Here is a 16834-nt window from a genome sequence, read left to right as displayed (position 1 = left end):
GAGGGACTAGCGTGTAGTTTAGCGGGTAGAGTGCTCACCCAGCTTGAGTGAATCTCTGGGTTCAACCAATCCCCAGTAACACATAGTATAATGGTATATGCCCTTAAGCCCAGAACTTGGGGAGATAGATGCAGAAGAATTGGAAAGACTAAGGTCATCTTTAGTTATGTATGTCATTTGAGGGCAGCCTGGGCTAAAACCTCTATTAAAGAAGGAAAAAAAGGAGGGAGGTAGTCACAGTGGAGGGGGTGGGATTTTGTGAAATAGGCTTCATCCTTAGTAAGAACATAGAGGCTGATGTTAAGATTCCACGCTGTGTATTTACAGGTTGCTATGGATATTCTTAAGGGATGGATGTGTACAGGGCTTTGTATGTTTAGGTGGGCAATTATAGCTTATCAATTGGATCAGAGGTTATTGTGTTGTGTGTTCTTTCTTATGGAGAATTGAGTTTGGAGAGTGTGGTGGCAGAAACACTGGGCCACCACAGAGTTGGGATGTGTGTTTCTGGCAAGATATCTAGCAGATATCTTGGGGCACTGCGGTGCCAGATCTTGTGGTGGCAAAAGAGGAACATTTAATACAATTTTACAACAACAGAAGTGTTAGGGGAATGAAGTAAATGCCTGTAGTTGGATTTCTTGTTTTCTGGCCCTGGCCTATTTGTTTAGGCTGGAGACTATAATTGGTTGGTTTTTAAAGTCTTCTCTACAACATCCTCATGAGACCCCACTCTGGGATATGCCAATGTTTTTCCTAGCTCCTCAAAGCCAGGAAAAAACAGACCTTGAGTTTTAATGTCAAGTGTAAGAAGGGACCTCTGCTACTCACTTACACAAAGGCCTGTGGGCTCCAGTGCAGGGAGGAGCCTGGCTTTTAGATAGTTTGACTTCAGTCAGGAACTACTGTGGCTCAGGTATGTCACCAATGGTCTAGGTCCCTAAGCCCAGAGATTTATAAAATATAATTGGATAAAATAATGGTTAGGTGATGACTACGACACTTCTAATTCTTAAGAACTCTTATAAATCTGTCTGTCTGTTACCTCTCTTGAAATGCCTAGCATAGCAACTGTCCTCTTGACACACTCCCAACCTTCTATGAACTCCATGAGAACGGGGGCTTGGGGGGGGGGGTCCAGCTGTAGGTAGTTTCTTAGGGTTTTGTTGCTGTGAAGAAATACCATGGCCAAGGCAACTCTCATAAAGAAAAACATTTAATTGGGGCCGGCTTACAGTTTCAGAGTTTAGTGTATTATCATCATCATGGCGGGAAGCATGGCCGCATGCAGGCAGACATGGTGCTGGAGAAGGAACTGAGGGTTCTACATGATCAGCTGGCAGCAGGAAGTGGACTGAGACACACTTCCTCCGATAACACCATGTCTAACATCATACCTCCTAATAGTGCCACTCCCTTTGGGCCATTTTTATTCAAAACCCCACAAGTGGGATGGCAGGAAATGGGTCCGACAACACAGACTACAATGGCCTGTGTGAGAAGCAATCCCTTCGTTGATTTCAGATCTCATGGCTCCAGCATAGTTTTTCACCCACTGGAAACAGAATGCATTCAGGGTGATGTGTTTTTATGGTGTGCCTACTGTGTGCCAATGCACGTGATCAGAGAATTCTGGTCCCACTCTGAGTGACAGCAGGCTTGTGGGCAGATAGCATGCAGGAGTAAGAAGATGCCGTTTTTTTGTGACAACTGGCAGGGGACACTGGGTAAGATGAGAGTGGGGGTGGGGAACAGAGTAGAAAAGGCTAGGATGGGAATGCCCCTGGGAAAGTCGGAGCAGCAGCACTACGGTCATCAACTGCCCCAGAGGCTTGAACCCAGAGCACGTGAAACACTTGGGACAACCTGCACCATGAAGTGTCTGCCATTGCAGCTGAGGGAGAGTGCCCAGTAAGAGGGGCACTGGAGAGACCGGGAAATACAAGTGGAAAGACAAAGACCTCAGTGGAGCAGGTCACAGTAGGAGCCCACATAGGTTTGGATGAGGAGGACTAGGGGCGGGACATGGGGGGGTGGTGGTCAGAGGCCTGGAGAGGGAGCTGGCAGGATGTGTTGGGGTGACAAAGTGAGAAGAAGCCCAGGCTGCTTGTGAATGTTCTGCCTGAGAAAAGGAGGGATCTGGGAGGAGGGAGTTGGGGAGAGGCAGTCAGCAGATCACTGTCAGAGAGGCCATCCCATGGCACCTCTTGAAGGTGCTGAATCAGAAATCTGAGAGTATGAACTTCAGACATAGGCCAGGTAAAGAAGAAAAGGAAAATGGGAAGGGAGAGGAGGGGAAGGGAGGGAAGGAAAGGGTACAGTCTGGAGTCTGGGTGACATCCAAGACCTTCCAACATGAACAGATCTGCCTAAAGGGACAACAGGGCTCAAAGGAAGGCTGAGAGCCTTCCCAATAAGGACTAGAGATCAAGAAGCCTCTTGCTGGGATAGGCATTTACCGTTTGTTTGTTTGTTTGTTTGTTTGTTTTAGGATTATGTGGAGACCCCAGGATTTCTAGACAAGGATCCCTAAGGCAAAGGGTCAGTGCTATATGGGTATAAGGCACTTTCCCAACTAGCATGAAAGTTTTGAAATTAACAGACTCATGGTCCCGAAGTCCACTGAATGATGCCCCAATTTCAAGGCCCTTTGGAAGAGGCAATCCAGGCTCCCCCTGGTCTCTGCATCTCTGTCCCAGCTGGGAACTGATATGGCTGCCAACTGGTTGCTGCTTCCAACTCCTGAGTTTTCATTAAGACCCTGGCATCTCCCCAGAGTTTGAAGGAGTCCCGATTAATTACAGGCAAATGTTGGCTCTCCCCCCGGAAATCTGCAGCCCCAGCCTGGCTCCATCCCCTCTGATTTTATTAAAACCCACCTTGCCAGCCAGGACCCTGGGATTTACAGCCACAGCTAATAGGCTGCCTCCCCAGGAGACATAAATCTGAGCGTTCTACCCAGGGAGCCGCTTGCTGCTAAGAGGCCGGTTAATTGTTCCGCGTCGAGGGGTCTGCAGAGGAATGTTCAATTAGGCCTTGAAAAAAATTTGGAGCATTAAATAAGGTGAACAGGGATAGGGTGCCATTGTTTTTTTTGAAGTGGAAAAGAGTCCTTGCTTGCTCCCAGGGCCTGTAGCAGGCCCAGTGCCTCCTCTGGGTGCTCCTCGCGGGTCAGAGTGGTATTTCGAGTGGACAAGTCTGCATCCATCATCCCATAGCCCACGACAGCACTTGGAATTTGGTCAACCACAGACCAGCTGCATGTCCTTGCAAGAGTCTAGTCAACTCTCAAAGAGATGCTTCCTCTTCTGTAAGACAGGGTGACACTGTTTTTTCCACCACCGCACAGCATTGCTGAGGATCTCATTCATTCATTCATTTATTCATTCATCAGATAACTGTTTGCTGAGGGCATTTTCTTGTCTTAGTCTCTTTCAGTGATTACATAATAATGCGGTTGACCAGATGGCTTCAGCACCAATTCATTTCACAGTTCAAGAGGTTGGAGTCTGAGATCAAGGTACTGGCATATCCAGTGTCAAACCAGGGTGCCTTCCTCATTCGTGAGTGTGTTCTCACGGTGTCCTCACGCGATAGGGGAGACAACTCTCTGGGAAATCTCTTACAAGAGTGCTAACATGGTTGAAGCTCCCCATCACCTCCCAAAGGCCCTGCCATGTTGGGAGGTTAAGATGTCAGCATATGAACGTGGGAAAGCATCTTCTCTGTAGTACTTCTGTGTGCCAGGAAAAGTTGCTAAGCCCACTGAGGGGGGACAACAAGACCCTGCTCTCAAAGCGTTCCCATTGTCACAAAGGATCAGGTAGGGAGATTTCAGAGATTAGTATGGGCGAGTGTGAGGGCCAGCACAATTGCCTACCCCCATCAGAGGACAACACCAGCTAGGAAGACTTCTTGGAAAAGGTGACATGAGTGACCTCTGTGTGGCAGTGCACAGCTCAGCATCATAACCTCACCCCAGGGAGCACCTTCACTTACTTCTTTCCCAGAAGGTGTGGCGGTAATATACAGTACACAACTCACAATGCAACCACAGGCTGTAGGGGATTGCTATATACGAACAACCTGAGGCTCGGAGCAGTTGAGTGACAGGTGTGTGCCGACCCAACTAGTTAGTAACAGAGCAGATGGTGAAATCTTCACAGTGAGATGAGGGGGCCCAGACCAAGGGCCTCTACGAAGGCTTGGCAGTGATGTTCACAATCTCCAGACCTCATTTTCTACTGGGTCCCAACTTTGGGCAAAGCCCACCCTTGGAGAATCACCACCTCTGGAGACCTGAACCCTGACCAGCTCTTGGTTAGCTCAATAGCCCTTTGCCAGAATAACTAGACTGTCTCACATCCAGGCCACACAGTGTTAGAAGGCTTGTGTGCTGTCTCTTTTCTCTGCTTGCTTCACTACTCTGCCTCGGTTTCCTCTACTGCTATTAGGATCGAAATAGGCAGCTTGCAAAGGTTGCTGTACTAGGTCTCCAGGGAGAGCTGGTGGGAAAATCACTCCTCAAGTGGACCATGCCCATGCTGGGAGAACAGGAGGGATTACCATAATGCTTTGCGCTTTTATTTTTAACCTGCGTGAAATCCTCAAAGCCAGCGGCTGCCAGAAAAGGCTAAGCCATAGTCTATGCTCTGTGGGGAAATCAGGTTGGCTTTAACTGCAGAAGCACATGGTGTACAACTTATTTATCTGAGAAACACAGAGAGATTCAAGGCCACCCCAGCCAAAGCTCTGTCTGTGACATTAATTCTGTTTGCTCACAATTAAGGCATTTGCTGCTGCTGCTGCTGCTGCTGCTGCTGCTGCTGTTGCTGCTGCTGCTGCTGCTGTTGTTGTTGCTGTTGCTGCGGCTGTTGTTTAAAACCGAGGTATCACCATGGTGACTGTATCCTTCACTGCCTCTCCTTCTGAGGTTGGACTTTTGCATGGCCTGCTGTGAACAACTCCTGTTTGAACACAGAAATACTTTGAACCCTAGGACTGGGACAGCCAGGCTCGTAAGCACAGGAGCCAAACTGCAACAAGTTGTCAAGTCTGTGCCCTGGCCAACAAGGAGCCTGGGAGACCTCAGCTGCCAGCTCATAGTGTGCCAACTCCTAGCCAGCAAAACAGTGTGGTGGGTGCGTGGTAGATGGCTACAGCTCCCTGAAAAGTCTGCTCACAGGATTACCCTGTGTAGAGCAGCCTGGAAGTTACAGTCAAGAAGATGAAGCTTATGGCCACAGCCTCCTGAACTGCTCTGCCCCTACTCCTTTCTGCCTACTATTAAAGTCTCAGGCAGAGAGACCTGCAACACTCCCTATGGGGTACATCGAGAGAGGAGAAAGCCCAAATACACAAGGCTGAGAACTCAGAACAGGCTCTACCGTGATTTGCATGGAAGTCCTCTGGCTCCAGCAGAACTGGGCTCACGATTCCAGGTCCTGAGTTGAAATGTTTGCCTCTGCTGGTCCCACTTTGCCCCCTGACCCTTCTATTGATTCTTCCAACACCTGGCTACACACAGGAAAGCATGGCTCCAAAAGACAGCTCAGGTAGCAGTCCCAGCCCATAGCCCCATCAGTCTGCCCCACTCTTCCTGCCTTCTGTTTCTCTGCTGTGCACAGGCTCTGTGTTGTAGGCACTGGTACCCTGTTTGGGTCACTTGGACCCTGTCTTTCTCTTTGCCAATGAAGAGTCCATGGAGACTCAGGTAGCTGCAATAGCCTTTTGACGCAATGGCTTATGCTCTAGCTGGGAGACTAATGTTCTGGGCACATACCTGGGAACAGGGACACAAAGGAAAAATGCTGTCCCCAACCACATCCACCTCCACAGCCTTAGAGAAAATATCCTATATGGGGCAGGGACATGTGCACATAGTAAGAGGCCACGTGTTAGGGCCATGGGCAAGTAGCTGAAGGGAAGCTGACAGAGTGAGGGTGCCTATGCTGAAGAGGTGGCCAGGGAGGGCAGCCAGGGCGTACAGGACCATGGGATAGCATCTAGGGCAGCTCTTTCTCCTCCTCCCTTCCCTGAATCCCAAAGTGTTCCAGAGTACCCCACATGCTCCCTTCAACTGTTGCAGCCCCTGGTCCAGCCACTTATGAGTGGCATCTTCTCCAGGCCAAGGGGTGTCCCTCCTGGCCAGTATCCAATGCTTCCTGTTTTCTCAGGGAACAATTTAATACACAGGATTTGGTCTCTGGGAAGGCTGGAGGGGCTGCAGCAGAGTGTCCTAAAAGTGACCCTCAGGGTGGCTCCCACAGCTTTCATTATGTCATTCGAAGGAGGAGGAGGGAATTTGGATGATCTTCCAAGTCTGCTGAGCAGGAGCAAATAGCATTGCAGAGGTAAGGGGTTTCAAGGGACACACAGGGTGGTCACATAGATGCGGGCCTGAGCATCTAAAACAACACAGGAGCCACCTTGAGCAGTATATAGTAGCTTCTATCTCAAATGAAAGGAGATCTAGCCAGGGCTGCAGTTAGGATCTGGGGGTAAAAATCAGGAGGTCATTGCTGCCTCTGATATCTCTTGATGCCCACCGGGACAGAGAGCAGACTGTAAGTTCAGAGTATAGCCATCACCTGGATATTCTGCCCTGTCCCTAAAGTCTCCAGCGACTTTCAAGAGCTGACTTAGACAACCTGATCAGATAGCACATCCATCGGAACCGCAAGTGGTGAATTGTCCAGAGTTTAGAAACAGTGCAGGCTCAAGGGCACATCCTGCTCCAGGAAGGCCACCACATCTCCTCAGTGCAGTGGTAATCTGGCTGGGACCCAAGTCTGAGATGGAGTTGTTTTGATTCCCAGACTTGCAGCGAAAGGAATTGAGCAGGAATGTGAGGTTAGGAGCTCACATCTCCCCTTCTACAGTGGCTTGATGGTCCCTGGGGCTCCAGCCAGCCTGAGGATCTCCAATCTATCTCTACTGATCATCTCCCTGAGAGGTGTCCATGCCCACCTCTGCACTCCCAGAGCCTGCCTGGGCCTACTTCGTGCCACCAGATACAGATACTTGAACCAATGCAGCTGACTCCTGCTGACCTCTCTGCTGCCAGATCCCCATTACCTGACAAGCCATACTGGCATTAGGGACCCCAGATTGAGCTGATATGTCTGTCCACTGCCTCAAATCCTTCCATGGCTTCCAGTAACCAAAGGATCAAACCTGGACTGCCCCTCTATCCTGCAAACCCTTTGTCAGCCTCAGCTCTAACCAAAAGGACATCCCCACCAACACTCTGTCACTATACCCTGCCTTCCATCACATCTACTTTCTTCTGCCTGGTACCCTCCTACCTTGTTCCAAATGGGCAGAGCCCAGTCCATAGCTTCCTTCCCAACAGTTGTGTTCCCCATGCATGGCTGTCTCCTTGTCAGTCTCTTCTGAAGGACAACTCTTAGATGCCCTTGGCCTGACCTTCAAGACTTCCGCAAGCCCAGGGCTCATGCCTCACATAGAGAGGCAACCAGGCACAGCTGATTGGCTGGATACAGGATGAATTTTTTAAAATATGGGTGTTTATAGTCAGTGAAAACTCAGGATGAGGGTACCTCTGGGGTTACCCACCCTCCATCTTCTCCTTCAGCCCCATGGGCGTGGTCAAGGTGGGAATATTTTCTAGGAGAGGAAACTGAGGCTGGGAGAGGAGAAGGGCAGGGCTGAGAGCAGACACAACCCAAGAGACAGCAGATCGCCCCAGGTCAGCACAAAGTGCTACAATTAAGTTTCTACCAAGAGGGGCCTTTTGATCCAAATTATATAGCCCCTGTACTCCTGAGCAATTAACACTGGGGCCACAGGTGGTACTCATGGCTGGTGAGGCTGTGTGGGCGACAGGAGCCATTATCATCTGGTGCCGTGTTGCCTGCCCTGTCCGGCCCCTCATATAGGTCCAGCCCAGCCCAGCATTTCTGGAGGGCTACAGACTTCTCACACTGTACTGGGAAGCTCTAGGGGTACCTGTCCACTATGGGCTGCAGCCTTGGGCCTCCAGAAATGAAAGGGAAACTTCTGATGACCTGGTTCCCCTTTACTCCCTCTCATACTGCCTCAATTCTTCCTCCTCTCTCAGAGAGGCCCACCCTAACTAAACCTGTGGCCCTCTCCCCTTGGCACGCACACACACACACACACACACACACACACACACACACACACACTTTCCCCTGCATCTCTCAGGAACCTGGCTTACAGTAGACATGTTAGAGATGCTTAATGAACACATGCTTGCATGCATGAATAATTATGCATGCCAGTAATTAACTGTATGTCTTTGAGGTCCCCTTACCCCTCTCAGCTTCTGTGTACCCATGTACAGAACAGGACGAATGAATGACTATTAAGGCTACTGAAAGCAACAAGGGAGGTGTTTGACAGGGCCTGAGTTCTCTTCTTGCTCTTCTGATGGGGATGTGCTCCCCCACCCAGTTCCTGCAATAGCACTTGCCAGCCAGTTAACATGATGTCATATCTTTGAGTGAATGCTGGGATCGGGTGGGTAATGCTTCATCTGATGGAGCCCCATCAACTATGAAATAACTAGGAACCTCAGCACTGTGAGCATGCTTATCATGTATGTCACGGTGGGAGGTCTCTGTGGGCAAGCGACATCACGTTATAGTTGGTAGGAAGGAGGAAGCAGGAGGAGATTGGTTTCGGCACTCTCTGGTCCGCCATTAGTAAACACTTGTACTTGCACACACTGTTGACCTTTGCCCTTGGAAGAGAGGAAGACTTTGCAATCCTCTTTGCCAACATCACTGTGGAGGAAGGCTTGGCCATTCCCATGGGTCTGAGACATTGGATTCTTTTCCTTTGTTTTTTGAAACAAGGCTTTTCTGTGTAACTCTGGCTGTCCTGGAACTCACCATGTAGATCAGACTGGACTTGAACTTAGAGATCTGCCTATGTCTCCTGAGCGCTGGGATTAAAGGCATGAGCCACCACCGCCTGGCTTAACATTGGCTTCTTAATGTGGCTGGGCTCATGTCAACAATACACCTTCACTCAGGGCTCCCTCACTTCCCACACTGTGGTTCTTCACATATGGGCCATTGTTGCAGAGCCCATAGGCTCTTTGTGATTGGGGGTTGGGGGAGGGAGAAACAAATGCATTTGCAATAGGAAAGACTCTCCACCAATTAGCTTGCATTGGCCCCTCCTAAGGCTACCCCAGCAAGCAGCTTGGCTCAACTCCGTAGCTTGCTTTGTTAAGCCTAGGGTCCAGGTCTCTGCTCCTCAGTGGGTCCTCAAGGTGTTTGACTTTCTAGGCTGTCAGCAATGCTGGTTGACGCTTTCTGTCTCTGAGTTTGCTAGCAAGTTACCATTAGAGAATCCACTATGAAAAACTCAGAGCAGAAATGCTGAAAGAGTATGAGGGAACCACACTCAAAGTGGGAAAGTTTACTGTCATGGTCAAGGCTGAATCCCAAAGCCCTAGAGCTGGCTTGGGGCCTCAGAATATCTAGAACCAAGCTGAGCTGTGTTCCTTGGCACTGGCTGGTCACACCCCTTGGCTGTCCCAGGAAAAAGAAACATGACTTACTATCCTCCAAGAAGACAGTTCCTGGGGGAGGAGAATGAAGAGGTAGGTGTCATCAGAGGTACATGTACCATACCCAAGCATCCAGCTTCTACCAAGACTGCAGCTCCCAGAGCCACAGGATGTCCTAGGAGCACAATGCAACACCAGGGTCTGGGTGAGCCACTCTGGCCACAATAATATATTCCCAAAGTGTGAGTGTGCACATGGAAGCAGTTGACAGTGCCCCCATTCTGGTGTTGTGTGCTTAGAATGGGCTTGTGATTCCTTCTAGGGGACAGTTGAGGCCTTTCACTTCCTGCCTCAGAGGGACCAGCCATGTTTCTTGACCTTTCTCCTCTTCTTCTTCTTCTTCTTCTTCTTCTTCTTCTTCTTCTTCTTCTTCTTCTTCTTCTTCTTCTTCTTCTTCTTCTTCTTCTTCTTCTAAATACATGCTTCTCACCTTTGGGTTCTTTACCTGACCATTCTACCCAGGGCTTGGGATGACACAAGGCCCCAGACATTCTAGTGCCCTTCTTACCTCAGAATACTGAACTTCATAACACCTCTTACGTCTGCTTTGCCACAGCCAGAGATCTGCTCAGGGTTCTAACGATCAGGATATGGGTGACTTCGGTACCTACCACCATGATTTCCAAATATTTCTTCTGTTTCAGGGAAAAGCAGGGACAAGCACGGGCCATGATGAATGAAATTGAGGTAGGCATCCTGACTTGAGCATGTGCTACCGGGATGTGAGTGCTCAACTCTTCAGGGAGAGGGACTTGAGTATCTGTCTGGACTGCAAGGTAGGAGTGCCATGGATGTTGAAGAAAACTATGCCCTTGACTTGGCGTTTCGTGTCATCTTGACATCTGTCAGGACCAGCTCTCAGGAACCCCACCATCGTGTTCACAGACTAAATGCTGTGAAATGCAAGATAAACTGTGCTTCATGATTGAAATTTTCATTTAGAAAAGAAACCCCAACCAACCTTGCCCTGTTCCACATTATTTACTATGACATCTTGGCGCCTTTCCCAGAGCCCTGCATCTTTCACAGCCAGGCTGTCCCGCCCCAGGGTCTCCATGAGGCACAGCACAAGAGACAAATGGGGCCAGCTCTGCTTCAGGTACTAGGGACTGGCGTCAGCAAGCTCGGACAGATAGCTAGCCCTGTGAGGAGGGGCTGCCTCAACTAGTAAAGCAAAGAGTGAATCAACTACTAAGGTCATAAAAGAGTAGTCACAGCACCATGGAACTGCCTAGAAGATTCTAGAAGGTTCTGGAACTGCGATATTCCAAATAGGTGCCGTGGAAATTTAGGGGAGGCTGGAAAAAGAAAAGGAAGGATCCTACTACAACTCTAGATGGGAATGCAAGAATTGTGGACCTCTTCACAGGGGAGCCACCTATCGGGTAATCACTGATGCTGCCAGGCCCCCAAAGAGAAGACTCAGTGGTTAAGAGCACTTGGTGCCCTTCCCAAGGGCTCAGGTCAGATTCCTAATACCCACATAACAGTTAACAACTGTCTATAACCCCAGTTCTAGGGGAATCTGATGCTGTGTCCTGGCCTCCTTGCACATGGCGCACAGACATGCATGCAGGAAAAAAAAAAACATCCTACACATAACAAATGCCATCAATGTTGCTGCGTCCAGCTCTCTGGAAAGGAACAGCAGGAGGGGAGTGGGTAGCAGCCCAAATACCTTCAGAATGGTTTGGGTTTCAATTGGGGCCTGGACTGGGTTTGGATTGATGATATCTCTAGCTTGTTTCTTTATTCCTATGAGGACAACATAGCTGGGAGCCTACAGTGGGTTAACTCTTATTACCGTCTCTAGCCAAGAGCTGTCTTGGGGAAAAGCATCCACATGACAAATCTTACTGGTTCTCTTGAGAAATCTTGTATATTGTCTTTCTACTCAAAAGAAAATTAAGCGTGGCACTGGAGAGACATATTTCAGTCCTTTTATATGTGTGTACATGACAGAAAAGAAGGGAACTTAGCATGTGAGGGGGCACAGGTGTGCAGTGACGTGTCAGCAAGGCACATACATGGTTCGCATCTGCGAAGGTGTTAGATGAAACCCATTATTTTGTTCACTAATTTCAAAACTTTTGGTTAAGTCGTATTTTCATCCTTCACTTATTTCAAAAGGACTTTTTACTTTCCCTTCTGATATCTTCCAACTTTTGGCTACTTAGAAGAACAATAACTTGATTTGTCTGTAATTATTGGGAGTAGAAAAATGGTCAATCCGTGTAGTACCAGATACTCAAGATGAGAGGGACCTGGCTTCAATACCCAGAGCCAGCTAGCCTATCGAAATTGTTGAGCACTGGGTCCTAGTGAGAGACCCTCTCTCAAAACCAACAAAGCCAACCAACTAAACAAACAAAAACAAAAAAGAAGGGTCTGGAGAGATGGCTCAGCAGTTGAGGGCACTAGCTTGTCTTGCTGAGGACCCGGGTTCTGTTCCCAGTACCTTTGCTGTGGCTCAGAATCATTGCCAATTCCAGGCCATCAGACACACATCAGGGATGCATGTGGTGTACAGGGAAGCAAAACACTCAGATGTATAAAAATATATCTAAAAAAAGTCTCAAAAGAAAAAAAATTAAATAAAGAAATAGCAAAGAGGCCATTCGAAAAGATGCAATAATTTTACATGATCAATAAAGCAACTATTGATATCAATAAGGTCTTAAGACATGTGGAGTCTGGTGGTATTGGTATTGGTTTGTAACTCCCACTACTTAGTAGTCTAAGGTGGGAAGATCACAAGTTCAAGGCCAGCTTGGGCTGCTGAATGAGTTTAAGGTCCGCTGGGGTTGACCTTAGTGAGACCCTGTCTCAGAATCTTAAGAATCCAGAGAGTGCCAGGCACATGGCTCAGTGCTAGAGAGCTTGCCTAGCGTGTGTAAGGCCCTAAGGTCGATTCCCAGCACCACAAACCAACCAACCACAGTCAGGACTCACAGAATTGCCCAGTACAGCTAGTTGCACGCTTGAACACCATGTATGGATTAGACAAGCAGGGCAAAGGTCATTAAGAACACGAAAGGCTGAAGAGTCTAAGTTGGCCCAGTTGACTTTTCTGTAATATTTCATTCAACAAGAGCCGTATGCACATTTTTAAGTACTCATAAAACATATAGCAGACTAGGTCATAGTCTGGGTCTTAAAACTAATCTCAGTATATTTCAAAGGATTTGGGTCATCTAAAGCATGTTTGCCTGGCGTGGTGCACCTGGGAGGCAAAGGCAGGTAGATCTCTGTGAGTTTGAGGGCAGCCTGGTCTACAGAGTGAGTTCTGGGACAGCCAGGGCTACATAGTCTAACCATGTCTAAAACAAAACAAAACAACAAAACGAAGCAAAAAGAGTGTTGGGGCTGGGGATTTAGCTCAGTGGTAGAGCACTTACCTAGGAAGCGCAAGGCCCTGGGTTCGGTCCCCAGCTCCGGAAAAAAAAAACCAAAAAAAAAAAAAAAAAAAAAAGAGTGTTGTTTGCTCACAAGGAATGGCATTAGAAGTGACTGTTAGAGAGTTAGAAACTGTGTGTGAACCACACACATCTGTGCCTGGTGCCTTTGGAGGTCAGAACAGAATCATCAGATCCCCTGGAACTGAAGTTCCAGATGGTTGGTTGTTGTCATTTGTGTGCGGGGGAACTGAGCCCAGGCTCCGGGAAAGAGCATCGAGCACCCTTAACTGCAAAGCCGTCTCTCTAGCCCATCCACTCCTGTTACTTTAACTATTCTCTTCAGTGAGGCTCTTTGCTATGAAACTGAAATAACCACTCCGGCTTTCTTCTCATCGGGACCAGCCTGGCCCATCTCCATCTCGTGTGTTTTCCTGTAGATTTTATGGAGACAGCTCTTTTTACTTCACCGGGGCTGTATCTGCCTTTTAACTGGAGTGTTCAGACCCGTCACGTTCACTGTAAACCTGCCATCTCGCCGTCTGTTTTTGTTTTGTTTTTTTTTCATTTTTCTCCCTTGTTCTTTTCATCTGTTCTATCCTCTTCCTTTTTTATTTTAATTATCCCATTATAGTGCATGCATTGATTTATAACTCTTCTGTTTCTTTACTGGTGCTTTGAGCTTAGGTACATTTTTAATTTATGAAAAATTCCTTGGAAAGATTTTACTTTGTAGTATGTGTATGTGGGGGGGGGGGGGTGTGGGGGATGGGCAGGTGTACCTTCGGGGGGCCAGAAGAGGGTATCTGATCCCCTGAAGCTGGAGTTACAGGTGGCTGTGAATATCCAGCATGGGTCCTGGAAATCCAAATCAGTGGGAGCAAGTGATCTTAACCACTCGAGCCATCATTCAAGCCCACAAAAATAGAAAAAGTTAAAGTTTTATTATACCACTCTCCATACAGTATCTCTTCCTTTTACAAACTACTTTTAAGAGTTTCTCGTTATCTTCACTATAATGCCCTTTGGTAAGGCTTCCTTCGTATTTCTTGTACTTTGTGGATTACAGTTGTCTTCAAGTTTGCAAAATTTAAAGCTACTACTTCTTCCCCATCTGCACTACTTTTCTGGACACACATATTAGCATACATTAGCATGTCACTGCATACATTAACATAGCATTGATCCACATACATTTGCATACTAGAAGCGGTGGTAAGTACTTTGAGGTTTTCATTTTTCTCAGTGTTTTCTTTTTGGATGCTGTCTGTTACAATGTCTCTACCTTTGTTTTTCCTGCTGAAGTTGCTAAATTACTGTTAATGTTACTTTTGTTTGTTAGTTTCTAAACTGCTGTTAATGCTACTTTTGTTCAGTTTTCTGTCAGACATCTTATTCATTAAAGTTTAGCCCATTCTGAAAGCTTCCCATTCCACCTCACCGGCTTAGTCGGCTCCTTTTCCTGGGATGTTTTCACAGGGGTTTTTGTCTCTTTCCTCCTTTATCCCTGTCATGTTGTCCTTGTTGTTCTGTTGTTTCTGGAGACTGCTTTTCTTACCGTGTATTTTATTTCCCTGCTCCTGGTCATTTTCTCCCACCCAAGTAGTAAGCAGGGCCAACATTGCTTAACTTCTGAGATGGGCTACGTTCAGGGTGTTATGGCCTAGACTGTAATAACACTCTACAAGGATGCTTGAGTTCTGTTGTTATTATTTTTTTTTTCTGCAGAGCAATTAGGTAAAATTTGGAAACCATTTGTTCCTTCTGAGGTTTGTTTTAAATCTTTGTGAGATGGTATCAAGACAGCCTTTAGTCTGGGGCTAATTTTACCCCTTCCTGCGGCAATAAATACCTCTCTGCGTTCTCTGCCAGACTACGAGGCTTTTTCACCCTGGCTGCTACAAGCACCAACTCTTCCAGACCTGCTCAAGCTCCGGGGGTTGCTCCTTGTAACTTGCAGACACATCGGAGGAGAGGCTAAAATCCTGTCGGCATCTTTTTAGGTAGGCTCCCCACCCCCACCCCCTTTCAGACAGACAACAATGAAAACAGCTAAAGTTTCTTTGAAAACAGCTAAGGAACGGTGAGACTCCACCCTCACACAGCTGTGACTTGGAAATTCTGGGTCTCAAACATCCTGGTGGGGATTCCCTAAGGTCCCTCCCACCGAACTGCTGACCTTGGAAAGATGGAGTGGGCGTGGCCAGGGCTCCACGCACCTTGATTTGAGGTAGCACTCAGTGGTCAACTTAACACATCCACTTGGAAAGTTAGGATCTGGTGTTCTTCCTTCCAACCCACGCCTGCTTCCTCTTGCACCCCATTTTAAGAGCAGGATTTTGCCCCAACTGTGGCAGAAACACGTCCTTCTTTGGTCTAAGAGCACTCCAGTTTTGAGCTCTCAGTGACTCGCCTCTTGAAGGTGTCATTGGACAAAGGGGTGTGTGGCCATGATCTCCAGATGGAATAAGCTGGTTGCCAGTCCTCCTTTCCTCGAGTTTGGTGGCTTTCTTTCTAAAAAACAAACAAAAACAAACAAACACACAAAAACAAAAAACAAACCAAAAAACCAAAACCAAAACAAAACAAAACAAAACAAAAAAAAACCCCACAAAACAAACAACAACAAAACCATGATGTGGGAAGAGGGTGCTGATGAGGGAGGAGCCTTGATTAGGAGCCCTGAACCCCATTCTAGCAATTTCCAAGATTCTTGACTCATAGAAAAGTGAGTCCTGTTTGCCCTCACCTGGGTACAGAAGTCAAATTCTTCAAACCCCTAAAGGACAGCATCAACTTTTCCTCCTTTGTTGGTTGACTCCTCCCCTGCTCCATAGCACTCGAGAGGCAGGCAGGGAGCCAGAAGCATGGAGAGGACTTAATGACATTGACAGAGACATGAGGAGCTGAGAAGCTTAAAACAGAATAGCACCATTGCCCACTGACATTCGTTAGTTCCCCCAGTGAGCCAGCCTTCAGAGAATGGGATGTGGGAGAAACTCATAGTGACATGGTCCAATGACCTAAGAATGAGGCCCAGACTCTCTGTTGCTTGTTCATGCTACTTGGCAATAAATCCTTCTGTCTGCTTTTCTTTACCTAGGAATAAAAAAGCCAAGCCCCTTTCCAGATGCGCAGTGCCCATCCCAAAGATCCTGACAGTACTTTTCTCCCCCCTGTACAGTCAAATACTTGTCAAAGCACCATCTCCACATCCAGAGACCTTAGGTTGACCTGCATGCTAGTATATGCCACTTACACTTGCATTCAGGAGATTGAGGAAGCCAGAAGAAGACTTCAGATCCCCTGAGGCTGAGTTACAGGCGGTTGTAAGCCATCTGATTTGGGTGTTGGGAATGAACTTGGGTCCTCTGGGAGAAGAGCAAGTGCTCTCAGCTGCAGAGCTGTCTCTCCAGCCCTGTCCCACCCTTCCACAGATGAGGAAATTGAGTTCAGTGGTGCATCTGGTCAGAGGCAGAAGCAGGTCTCAGTAGCTCTGTCCTGGGATCCTTGCCTTGAGTGGTTTACCCAGTCCACTGTCAGTTTGTAGTGGTTCCCCACCCTTTTATGGTTCCCCCATTAAGATATGATTTTATGAGCTGGAGAAAGGGCTCAGCCATTGAAAGTTGGGCTCACAACCAAAGATATAAGATCTCAAATCTTAATATGTAGCCCCAAACCTTGTCCATAGCAGGACACTTCTCTCTCCCTAGCATCATATAATATATACATATACATATACATCATATACATACATATACACATATACATATAATTTTCATGTGAAATTGCCCCACACACCCCCTCGGTCACAACAACCTGAATGCTACGGTTACAGATATTTCTCACACACCCAACTCACCCAGTCTATTTA

The sequence above is a fragment of the Rattus norvegicus genome, chromosome 14 (assembly GCF_021556685.1).
Source record: "Rattus norvegicus strain SHRSP/BbbUtx chromosome 14, alternate assembly SHRSP_T2T, whole genome shotgun sequence".
In the NCBI taxonomy this organism is placed as follows: Eukaryota; Metazoa; Chordata; class Mammalia; order Rodentia; family Muridae; genus Rattus; species Rattus norvegicus.
This window is presented reverse-complemented; position numbering follows the sequence as displayed.